Below are 14,307 nucleotides of genomic sequence, written 5' to 3' on the forward strand. Positions count from 1 at the left end.
AACACTACCCCAACAAGAAACCCACACTACACAAACACCACTGCACTACCCTAAACCCTAAAATACTACCCCAGCACGAACCCCTACACTACACAAACTCCACTGCACTGCCCTAAACCCTAAAACACTACCCCCAGCATGATCCCCTACAGTACACCAACACCCCTGCACTGCCCTCAACCCTAAAACACTACCTGTAGCATGACCCCCTACACTACCCAAATACCACTGCACTACCCTAAACCCAAAAACACTACCCCCAGCACGACCCCCTACAATACCCAAACACCACTGCACTACCCTAAACCCTAAAACACGACCCCCTACACTACACAAACACCACTGCTCTACCCTAAATCCTAAAACACTACCCACAGCATGACCCCTACACTACCCAAACACCACTGCACTTCCCAAAACCCTAAAACACTACCCCCAGCACTACCCCCTACACTACCCAAACACCACTGCACTAACCTAAACCCTAAAACACTACCCCCAGCACAATCCCTATACTACCCAAACACCACTCTACTATCCTAAACCCTAAAACACTTTCCCCAGCACGACCCTCTACACCACACAAACACCACTGATCTACCCTAAACCCTAAAGCACTACCCACAGCATGAACCCTACACTACCCAAACACCACTGCCCTTCCCTAAACCCTAAAACACTACCCCCAGCACGACCCTCTACACTACCCAAACACCACTGCACTAACCTACACCTTAAAACAATACCACCAGCAAGACCCCCACACTACACAAACACCACTGCACTACACTAAAGCCTAAAACTCTACCTGTAGCAAGACCCCTTCCACTACCCAAACACCACTGCACTACCCTAACCCCTAAAACAATCACACCAGCACAACCCCCTACACCACACAAACACCACTTCACTGCCCTAAACCCTAAAACACATATTCCAGCATGACCCCTACACTACCTAAAAACCATTGCACTACCCTAAACCCTAAAGCACTACCCCCACCACTACCCAAACACCATTGCACTACCCTAAAACACAACCCCTGCAAGATCTCCTACACTACCCAAACACCACTGCACTACCCTAAACCCTAAAACACTACCCACAGCACGATCCCTTACACTACCAAAACACCACTGCACTAGCCTAAACCCTAAAACATTACCCCAGCTTGACCCCATGCACTGCACAAACACAACTGCACTACCCTAAACCACTACCCCCTACACTACACAAACACCACTGCACTACCCTAAACCCTAAAACACTACCCCACCATGACCCCCTAAACTACACAAACACCACTGCACTACCCTAAACCCTTAAACACTACCCCAGCACAACCCTCTGCACTACCAAAACATCACTGCACTACCCTAAACCCTAAAACACTACCCCCAGCATTAACCTCTACACTACCCAAACACCACTGCACTACCCTAAACCCTAAAACCCTACCGCCAGCGCGACCCCTACACTGCACAAACACCCCTGCATTACCCTAAACCATAAAATACTACCCCTAGTACAAACCCCTACACTTCCTAAACACCACTGCACTACCCTAAACCCTACATCTACCCCCAGCACAACCCCCTACACTTCACAAACACCAATGCACTACCCTACACCCTAAAACACTACCACCAGCAAGACCCCCTACACTACACAAACACCACGGCCCTACCCTAAACCCTAAAACACTTATCCCAGCACAACCCTCTACACTGCTCAAAAACCACTGCAATCCCCTAAAACCTTAAACACTACCCCAGGCACAAACCCCTACACTACCCAAACATCACTGCAGTTCCCTAAACCCTAAAACACTACCCCCAGCACTACCCTTACACTACACAAACACCCATGCACTACCCTAAACCCTAAAACATTACCCCTAGCACAAACCCATACACTACACAAAAACCACTACACTCTCCTAAACGCTAAATCCACCCCCAGTACAACCACCTACACTACACAAACACCACTGCACTATCCTAAACCCTTAAACACTACCCCCAGCATGACCCCCTACACTACCAAAACACCACTGCACTACCCAAAACCCTATCACTACCCCCAGCATGACCCCCTACATTACACAAACACCACTGCACTGTCCTAAACCCTAAAACACTACCACGAGCATGATCACCTACACTACCCAAACACCACTGCATTACCCTAAACCCTAAATCTACCCCAGCATAACCTCCTACACTACACAAACACCACTGCACAACCCTAAACCCTAAAACACTATCCAAAGCATGACCCCCTACACTACCCAAACACCACGGCACTTACCTAAACCCTAAAACACTACCCCCAGCACTAGCCCCTACACCACACAGACACCACTGCACTAACCTAATCACTAAAACACTACCCCCAGCACAACCCCCTATACTACCCAAACACAACTCCACTACCTTAAACCCTAAAACACTTACCCCAGCACGACCCCCTACACCACACAAACACCACTGCTCTACCCTAAACACTAAAACACTACACACAGCACAACCCCTACACTACCCAAACACCACTGAACTTCCCTAAACCCTAAAACACTACCCCCAGCACTACCCCCTACACTACCCAAACACCACTGCTCTTCCCTAAACCCTAAAATACTACCCCCAGTACTACCCCCTACACTACCCAAACATCACTGCACTACCCTACACCCTAAAACACTACCACCAGCAAGACCCCTTACACTACCCAAACACCACTACACTACCCTAACCCCTAAAACACTTACACCAGCACGACTCCCTACACCACACAAACACCACTGCACTACCCTAAACCCTAAAACACTTCACCCAGTACAACCCCCTATACTACACAAACACCACTGCACTACCCTAAACCCTTAAACACTACCCCCAACAAGACACCCTACACTACCAAAACACCACTGCACTACCATAAACCCTAGAACACTACCCCCAGCAAGACCCCCTACACTACCAAAACACCACAGCACTACCCTAAACCCTAAAACACTACCCCCAGCACAATCCCCTGCACTACCCAAACATCACTGCACTACACTAAACCCTAAAATACTACCCCCAGCACTACCCTCTATACTACCCAAACACCACTGCACTACCCTAAACCCTAAAACACTACCCCCAGCACGACCTCCTACACTTTACAAACACCCCTGTACTACCCTAAACCCTAAAACATTACCCCTAGCACAAACCCCTACACTACCCAAACACCACTGCATTGTCCTCAACCCTAAAACACTACCACGAGCATGATCCCCTGCACTACAAAAACACAACTGCACTGCCCTATACCCTAACACACTACCTGCAGCACGACCCCCTATACTGCGCAAACACCACTGCACCCTAAACCCTAAATCTACACCCAGCATGAACCCCTACACTACACAAACACCACTGCACTACCCTAGACCCTAAAACACTATCCCCAGCAAGACACCCTACATTACACAAACAACACAGCACTTCCCTAAACCCTAAACCACTACCCCCTACACTACACAAACACCACTGCACTACCCTAAACCCTAAAGCACTACCCACAGCAATACCCCTTACACTACATAAACACCACTGCACTACCCTAAACCCTAAAACTCTGCCCCCAGCACGACCCCCTAAACTACCAAAACTCCACTGCACTACTCTAAATCCTAAAATTCTACCCCCAGCATGACCCCTACACTACCTAAACAACACTGCACTACCCTAAACCCTAAAACACTACCCCCAGCACAATCCCCTGCACTACCCAAACATCACTGCACTACACTAAACCCTAAAATACTACCCCCAGCACTACCCTCTATACTACCCAAACACCACTGCACTACCCTAAACCCTAAAACACTACCCCCAGCACGACCTCCTACACTTTACAAACACCCCTGTACTACCCTAAACCCTAAAACATTACCCCTAGCACAAACCCCTACACTACCCAAACACCACTGCATTACCCTAAACCCTACATCTATTCCGAGCACAATCCCCTTCACTACACAAACACCACTGCACTAACCCTACACCCTAAAACACTACCACCAGCAAGACTCCCTCCACTACACAAACACCTCTGCACTACACTAAACTCTAAAACACTTACCCCAGCACGACGCCCTACACTACACAAACACCACTGCACTACCCTAAACATTTCAACACTACCCCAGGCACAACCTCCTCCACCACCCAAACATCACTGCAGTTCCCTAAACCCTAAAACACTACCCTGCACTACCCGCTACAATACTCAAACACTACTGCACTACCATAAACCCTTAAACACTACCCCACCACGACCCCCTACACTACACAAACACCCCTGCACTACCTTAAACCCTAAAACATTACCCCTAGCACAAACCCATAAACTACACAAAAACAACCGTACTAGCCTAAACCCCAAATCTACCCCCAGCACAAACCCCTTCACTACACAAACAACACTGCACTACCCTACACCCTAAAACAATACCACCGGCAAGACCCCCTACACTACACAAACACCACTGCACTACCCTAAACCCTATAACACTTACCCCAGCACGACGCCCTACACTAGACAAACACAACTGCACTACCCTAAACCCTTAAACACTACCCAAGGCACAACCTCCGACACCACCCAAACATCACTGTAGTTCCCTAAACCCTAAAACACTACCTCAGCACTACCCGCTACACTACCCAAACACCAGTGCACTACCCTAAGCCCTAAAACACTACCCAGCATGACCCCCTACACTACACAAACACCCCTGCACTACCCTAAACCCTAAAACATTATCCCTATCACAAACCCATACACTACAAAAAAACAACCGTACTATCCTAAACGCTAAATCTACCCCCAGCACGAACCCCTACACTACACAAACACCGCTGCACTATCCTAAACCCTAAAAAACTACCCCCAACAAGACCCCCTACACTACCCAAACACCACTGCACTACCCTAAACCCTAAAACAATACCCCCAGCATGACCCCCTACCCTACCAAAACCCCATTGCACTACCCTAAACCCTAAAATACTACCCCAGCACGAACCCCTATACTACACAAACACCACTGCACTGCACTAAACCCTAAAACACTACCCCCAGCACGATCCCCTACATTACACTAACACCACCGCACTGTCCTAAACTCTAAAACACTACCACTAGCATGATCCCCTACACTACCCATACACCATTGCACTATCCTAAACCCTAAAACAGTACCCCCTGCCAGACCTCCTACACTATCCAAACACCACTACACTACCCTAAACCCTAAAACACTACCCCCAGCATGACCCTCTACACTACCAAAACACCACTGCACTACCCTAAACCTTAAAACACTACATGAACCTCTACAATACAAAACAACACTGCACTGCCCTAAACCCTAACACTCACTACCTGCAGCACGACCCCCTACACTACCCAAACACAACTGCTTTACCCTAAACCCTAAATCTACCCCCAACATGACCCCCTACACTACCCAAACCCCACTGCACTACCCTAAACCTTAAAACCCGACCCCCTACACTACACAAACACCACAGCACTACCCTAAGCCACTACCACCAGCAAGACCCTCTACACTACACAAACACCACTTCACTACCCTAAACCCTAAAACACTACCCCTAGCATGACCCCCTACACTTCTCAAACACCACTACATTACCCTAAACCCTAAATCTACCCCCAGCATGACCCCCTACACTACAAAAATACCACTGCACTACCCTAAACCCTAAAACACTACCCCCAGCAAGACCTCCTACACTACCCAAACACCACTGCACTAACCTGCAACCTAAAACATGACCCCCTACACTACACAAACACCACAGCACTACCCTAAACCCTAAACCACTATCCCCTACACTACACAAACACCACTGCACTACCCTAAACCCTAAAACACTACCCCCAGCACGACACCCTTCACTACACACACACCACTGGACTGCCCTAAACCCTAAAACACTAACCCAGCATGATCCCCTACACTTCACAAACACCCCTGCACTGCCCTAAACCATAAAACACTACCTGGAGCACGACCTCCTACACTACCCAAACACCGCTGCATTACTCTAAACCCTAAATCTACCCCCAGCATTATCCCCTACACTACACAAACACCACTGCACTACCCTAAACCTTAAAGCACTACCCCCAGCACGACCCCCCACACTACCAAAACACCACTGCACTACCCTAAACCCTAAAACACTACCACCACCACTACCCCTACACTACCCAAACAACACTGCACTACCCTAAACCCTAAAACACTACCCCCAGCAAGACCTCCTACACTACCCAAACACCACTGCACTACCCTAAACCCTAAAGCACTACCCCCAGCACGACCCCCCACACTACCAAAACACCACTGCACTACCCTAAACCCTAAAACACTACCTCCAGCATGAACCCCAACACTACACAAACAACACTGCACTACCCTAAAACACTACCCCCACCACTACCCCTACACTACCCAACCACCACTGCTCTACCCTAAAATCTAAAACACTACTCCCAGCAAGACCTCCTACACTTCACAAACACCCCTGCACTACCCTAAACCCTAAAACATTACCCCTAGCACACACCCCTACACTACCCAAACACCACTGCATTACCCTAAACCCTACATCTATCCCCAGCACAACCCCCTTCACTACACAAACACCACTGCACTAACCCTACACCCAAAAACACTACCACCATCAAGACCCCCTACACTACACAAACACCACTGCACTACACTAAACCCTAAAACACTACCCTTAGTATGACCCTCTACACTACCCAATCACCACTGCACTACCCTAAACCCTAAAACACTTTCCCCAGCATGACGCCCTACACTACACAAACACCAATGCACTACCCTAAACACTTCAACACTACCCCAGGCACAACCTCCTACACCACCCAAACATCACTGTAGTTCCCTAAACCCTAAAACACTACCTCAGCACTACCCGCTACACTACCCAAACACCAGTGCACTACCCTAAACCCTAAAACACTACCCCAGCATGACCCCTACACTACACAAACAACACTGCACTACCCTAAACCCTAAAACATTACCCCTAGTACAAACCCCTACACTACACAATCACAAGTGCACTACCTTAAACCCTAAAACACTACCCCAGCAGGACTCCCTACACTACACAAACACCACAGCAATACCCTAAACCCTAAACCACTACCACAGCAAGACCCCCTACACTACACAAACACCACTTCACCACCCTAACCCCTAAAAAACTACCCCTAGCATGAGCCCCTACACGTCTCAAACACCACTACATTACCCTAAACCCTAAATCTACCACCAGCATGACCCCCTACAGTACACAAATACCACTGCAGTACCCTAAACCCTAAAACACTACCCCCAGCAAGACCTCCTACACTACCCAAACACCACTGCACTACCCTAAACTCTAAAACACTACCCCAGCATTAGCCCCTACACTACACAAACACCACTGCACTACCCTAAACCCTAGAACACTATCCCCTGCATAACCCCCTACACTACCAAAACACCAATGCACTACCCTAAACCCTAGAACACTATCCCCAGCATGACCCCCTAAACTACCAAAACACCACTGCACTACCCTAAACCCCAAAACACTACCCCTAGCATGAGCCCCTACACTTCTCAAACACCACTACATTACCCTAAACCCTAAATCTACCACCAGCATGACCCCCTAAACTACACAAATACCACTGCAGTACCCTAAACCCTAAAACACTACCCCCAGCAAGACCTCCTACACTACCCAAACACCACTGCACTACCCTAAACTCTAAAACACTACCCCAGCATTAACCCCTACACGACACAAACACCACTGCACTGCACTAAACCCTAAAACACTACCCCAGCACGATCCCCTACATTACACTAACACCACCGCACTGTCCTAAACCCTAAAACACTACCACTAGCATGATCACCTACACTACCAAAACACCACTGCACTACCCTAAACCTTAAAACACTACCCCCAGCATGAACCTCTACAATACAAAACAACACTGCACTACCCTAAACCCTAAAACACTACCACCATCATGATCCCCTAAACTACACAAACACCCCTGCACTGCCCTAAATCCTAACACTCACTACCTGCAGCACGACCCCCTACACTAGCCAAACACAACTGCTTTACCCTAAACCCTAAATCTACCCCCAACATGACCCCCTACACTACCCAAACCCCACTACACTACCCTAAACCATAAAACCCGACCCCCTACACTACACAAACACCACAGCACTACCCTAAGCCACTACCACCAGCAAGACCCCCTACACTACACAAACACCACTTCACTACCCTAAACCCTAAAACACTACCCCTAGCATGACCCCCTACACTTCTCAAACACCACTACATTACCCTAAACCCTAATTCTACCCCCAGCATGACCCCCTACACTACAAAAATACCACTGCACTACCCTAAACCCTAAAACACTACCCCCAGCAAGACCTCCTACACTACCCAAACACCACTGCACTAACCTGCAACCTAAAACATGACCCCCTACACTACAAAAACACCACAGCACTACCCTAAACCAATAACCCCTACACTACACAAACACCACTGCACTACCCTAAACCCTAAAACACTACCCCCAGCATGACACCCTTCACTACACAAACACCACTGGACTGCCCTAAACCCTAAAACACTAACCCAGCATGATCCCCTACACTACACAAACACCACTGCACTACCCTAAACCTTAAAGCACTACCCCCAGCACAACCCCCCACACTACCAAAACACCACTGCGCTACCCTAAACCCTAAAACACTACACCCACCACTACCCCTACACTACCCGAACAACACTGCACTACCCTAAACCCTAAAACACTACCCCCGGCAAGACCTCCTACACTACCCAAACACCACTGCACTACCCTAAACCCTAAAGCACTACCCCCAGCACGACCCCCCACACTACCAAAACACCACTGCACTACCCTAAACCCTAAAACACTACCTCCAGCATGAACCCCAACATTACACAAACAACACTGCGCTACCCTAAACCCTAAAACACTACCCCCACCACTACCCCTACACTACCCAAACACCACTGCTCTACCCTAAAATCTAAAACACTACCCCCAGCAAGACCTCCTACACTTCACAAACACCCCTGCACTACCCTAAACCCTAAAACATTACCCCTAGCACAAACCCCTACACTACCCAAACACCACTGCATTACCCTAAACCCTACATCTATCCCCAGCACAACCCCCTTCACTACACAAACACCACTGCACTAACCCTACACCCTAAAACATTACCACCATCAAGACCCCCTACACTACACAAACACCACTGCAGTACACTAAACCCTAAAACACTACCCTTAGTATGACCCCCTACACTACCCAATCACCACTGCACTACCCTAAACCCTAAAACACTTTCCCCAGCATGTCGCCCTACACTACACAAACACCAATGCACTACCCTAAACACTTCAACACTACCCCAGGCACAACCTCCTACACCACCCAAACATCACTGTAGTTCCCTAAACCCTAAAACACTACCTCAGCACTACCCGCTACACTACCCCAGCATGACCCCTACACTACACAAACAACACTGCACTACCCTAAACCCTAAAACACTACCCCCACCACTACCCCTACACTACCTAAACACCAGTGCACTACCCGAAACCCTAAAACACTACCCCAGCATGACCCCCTACACTACACAAACACCCCTGCACTACCCTAAACTCTAAAACATTACCCCTAGTACAAACCCCTTCACTACCCAAACACCCCTGCACTGCCCTAAATCCTAACACTCACTACCTGCAGCACGACCCCCTACACTAGCCAAACACAACTGCTTTACCCTAAACCCTAAATCTACCCCCAACATGACCCCCTACACTACCCAAACCCCACTACACTACCCTAAACCATAAAACCCGACCCCCTACACTACACAAACACCACAGCACTACCCTAAGCCACTACCACCAGCAAGACCCCCTACACTACACAAACACCACTTCACTACCCTAAACCCTAAAACACTACCCCTAGCATGACCCCCTACACTTCTCAAACACCACTACATTACCCTAAACCCTAATTCTATCCCCAGCATGACCCCCTACACTACAAAAATACCACTGCACTACCCTAAACCCTAAAACACTACCCCCAGCAAGACCTCCTACACTACCCAAACACCACTGCACTAACCTGCAACCTAAAACATGACCCCCTACACTACAAAAACACCACAGCACTACCCTAAACCAATAACCCCTACACTACACAAACACCACTGCACTACCCTAAACCCTAAAACACTACCCCCAGCATGACACCCTTCACTACACAAACACCACTGGACTGCCCTAAACCCTAAAACACTAACCCAGCATGATCCCCTACACTACACAAACACCACTGCACTACCCTAAACCTTAAAGCACTACCCCCAGCACAACCCCCCACACTACCAAAACACCACTGCGCTACCCTAAACCCTAAAACACTACACCCACCACTACCCCTACACTACCCAAACAACACTGCACTACCCTAAACCCTAAAACACTACCCCGGCAAGACCTCCTACACTACCCAAACACCACTGCACTACCCTAAACCCTAAAGCACTACCCCCAGCACGACCCCCCACACTACCAAAACACCACTGCACTACCCTAAACCCTAAAACACTACCTCCAGCATGAACCCCAGCATTACACAAACAACACTGCGCTACCCTAAACCCTAAAACACTACCCCCACCACTACCCCTACACTACCCAAACACCACTGCTCTACCCTAAAATCTAAAACACTACCCCCAGCAAGACCTCCTACACTTCACAAACACCCCTGCACTACCCTAAACCCTAAAACATTACCCCTAGCACAAACCCCTACACTACCCAAACACCACTGCATTACCCTAAACCCTACATCTATCCCCAGCACAACCCCCTTCACTACACAAACACCACTGCACTAACCCTACACCCTAAAACATTACCACCATCAAGACCCCCTACACTACACAAACACCACTGCAGTACACTAAACCCTAAAACACTACCCTTAGTATGACCCCCTACACTACCCAATCACCACTGCACTACCCTAAACCCTAAAACACTTTCCCCAGCATGTCGCCCTACACTACACAAACACCAATGCACTACCCTAAACACTTCAACACTACCCCAGGCACAACCTCCTACACCACCCAAACATCACTGTAGTTCCCTAAACCCTAAAACACTACCTCAGCACTACCCGCTACACTACCCCAGCATGACCCCTACACTACACAAACAACACTGCACTACCCTAAACCCTAAAACACTACCCCCACCACTACCCCTACACTACCCAAACACCAGTGCACTACCCGAAACCCTAAAACACTACCCCAGCATGACCCCCTACACTACACAAACACCCCTGCACTACCCTAAACTCTAAAACATTACCCCTAGTACAAACCCCTTCACTACCCAAACACCACTGCACTACCCTAAACCCTACATCTACCCCCAGCACAACCCCCTTCACTACACAAACACCACTGCACTACACTAAACCCTAAAAAACTACCCCCAACAAGACCCCCTACACTACACAAACAGCTCTGCACTACCCTAACCCCTAAATCACTACCCCCTGCATGCCCCCCTACACTACCAAAACACCACTGCACTACCCTAAACCCTAAAATACTACCCCAGCACGAACCCCTATACTAAACAAACACCACTGCACTACCTTAAACCCTAAAACACTACCCCAGCATGACCCCTACACTACACAAACACCCCTGCACTACCCTAAACCCTAAAACATTACCCCTATCACAAACCCATACACTAGACAAAAACAACCGTACTATCCTAAACGCTAAGTCTACCCCCAGTACGAACCCCTACACTACACAAACACCGCTGCACTACCCTAAACCCTAAAAAACTACCCCCAACAAGACCCCCTACACTACACAAACACCACTGCACTACCCTAAACCCTAAAACAATACCCCCAGCATGACCCCCTACACTACCATAACCCCATTGTACTACCCTAAACCCTAAAATACTACCCCAGCACGAACCCCTATACTACACAAACACCACTGCACTACCCTAAACCCTAAAACACTACCCCAGCATTAACCCCTACACGACACAAACACCACTGCACTGCACTAAACCCTAAAACACTACCCCCAGCACGATCCCCTACATTACACTAACACCACCGCACTGTCCTAAACCCTAAAACACTACCACTAGCGTGATCCCCTACACTACCCAAACACCATTGCACTATCCTAAACCCTAAAACAGTACCCCCTGCCAGACCTCCTACACTACCCAAACACCACTACACTACCCTGAACCCTAAAACACTACCCCCAGCATGACCCCCTACACTACCAAAACACCACTGCACTACCCTAAACCTTAAAACACTACCCCCAGCATGAACCTCTACACTACACAAACAACACTGCACTACCCTAAACCCTAAAACACTACCACCATCATGATCCCCTAAACTACACAAACACCCCTGCACTGCCCTAAACCCTAACACTCACTACCTGCAGCACGCCCCCTACACTACCCAAACACAACTGCTTTACCCTAAACCCTAAATCTACCCCCAGCATGACGCCCTACACTACCCAAACCCCACTGCAGTACCCCAAACCTTAAAACCCGACCCCCTACACTACACAAACACCACAACACTACCCTAAGCCACTATCACCAGCAAGACCCCCTACACGTCTCAAAGACCACTACATTACTCTAAACCCTAAATCTACCCCCAGCATGACCCCCTACACTACAAAAATACCACTGCACTACCCTAAACCCTAAAACACTACCCCCAGCAAGACCTCCTACACTACCCAAACACCACTGCACTAACCTGCAACCTAAAACATGACCCCCTACACTACACAAACACCACAGCACTACCCTAAACCCTAAACCACTATCCCCTACACTACACAAACACCACTGCACTACCCTAAACCCTAAAACACTACCCCCAGCACGACACCCTTCACTACACACACACCACTGGACTGCCCTAAACCCTAAAACACTAACCCAGCATGATCCCCTACACTTCACAAACACCCCTGCACTGCCCTAAACCATAAAACACTACCTGGAGCACGACCTCCTACACTACCCAAACACCGCTGCATTACTCTAAACCCTAAATCTACCCCCAGCATTATCCCCTACACTACACAAACACCACTGCACTACCCTAAACCTTAAAGCACTACCCCCAGCACGACCCCCCACACTACCAAAACACCACTGCACTACCCTAAACCCTAAAACACTACCACCACCACTACCCCTACACTACCCAAACAACACTGCACTACCCTAAACCCTAAAACACTACCCCCAGCAAGACCTCCTACACTACCCAAACACCACTGCACTACCCTAAACCCTAAAGCACTACCCCCAGCACGACCCCCCACACTACCAAAACACCACTGCACTACCCTAAACCCTAAAACACTACCTCCAGCATGAACCCCAACACTACACAAACAACACTGCACTACCCTAAACCCTAAAACACTACCCCCACCACTACCCCTACACTACCCAACCACCACTGCTCTACCCTAAAATCTAAAACACTACTCCCAGCAAGACCTCCTACACTTCACAAACACCCCTGCACTACCCTAAACCCTAAAACATTACCCCTAGCACACACCCCTACACTACCCAAACACCACTGCATTACCCTAAACCCTACATCTATCCCCAGCACAACCCCCTTCACTACACAAACACCACTGCACTAACCCTACACCCAAAAACACTACCACCATCAAGACCCCCTACACTACACAAACACCACTGCACTACACTAAACCCTAAAACACTACCCTTAGTATGACCCTCTACACTACCCAATCACCACTGCACTACCCTAAACCCTAAAACACTTTCCCCAGCATGACGCCCTACACTACACAAACACCAATGCACTACCCTAAACACTTCAACACTACCCCAGGCACAACCTCCTACACCACCCAAACATCACTGTAGTTCCCTAAACCCTAAAACACTACCTCAGCACTACCCGCTACACTACCCAAACACCAGTGCACTACCCTAAACCCTAAAACACTACCCC

This window comes from Triturus cristatus, chromosome 1_1 (genome assembly GCF_964204655.1).
Source record: "Triturus cristatus chromosome 1_1, aTriCri1.1, whole genome shotgun sequence".
Lineage (NCBI taxonomy): Eukaryota > Metazoa > Chordata > Amphibia > Caudata > Salamandridae > Triturus > Triturus cristatus.